We start from the raw sequence: 557 nt of genomic DNA, 5'->3' as shown, positions 1-557 counted from the left end.
CACATCAAGCGGTGTTTCCAGAGGGCCGGCAAATTGAGCTCAGATTTTTTCTCTTTATTTAACATATAACCGTTTAAGAGCTTATTTGTCTGTTTAGATTTATATCTCTTATTTTTCTGAATCAGTCCAAAAATGAATAAATTCCAAAATTAATAGTTTATCTCCTATGACATTAATCCAGAAAATCTACAGTGCAGATTTTTGCTCACTTTTGGAAACATAAGCGCAGAGAAAATGGAAAATCTTAAAACTTAGTCAGGAATCGTTTCATGAAAATTGGTGAAATCTTTTCCCCATATGAGAAATTAACTTCCAATACAACGTTCTTGTATTAAACCTAATTACCGTCACTGCTGGGTTCTCTGTTTCGAATGAAGTGTCCCATTACTGATATACGAAAAGAAGTTAATTAAAGCCATGTTAGAGAAAGAGGTGAACATTTGAAGACGAAGTTGCAGAGCCAATAATCATACAAAGGATATGATCATAGAATGAGAGTTGTAGGTGTAATTTCTACTTTTCTTTTTCTTTTTTACATGTTCTCCCCGAGTGATAAA

The sequence above is a fragment of the Penaeus monodon genome, chromosome 29, assembly GCF_015228065.2.
Source record: "Penaeus monodon isolate SGIC_2016 chromosome 29, NSTDA_Pmon_1, whole genome shotgun sequence".
NCBI lineage: Eukaryota > Metazoa > Arthropoda > Malacostraca > Decapoda > Penaeidae > Penaeus > Penaeus monodon.
This window is presented reverse-complemented; position numbering follows the sequence as displayed.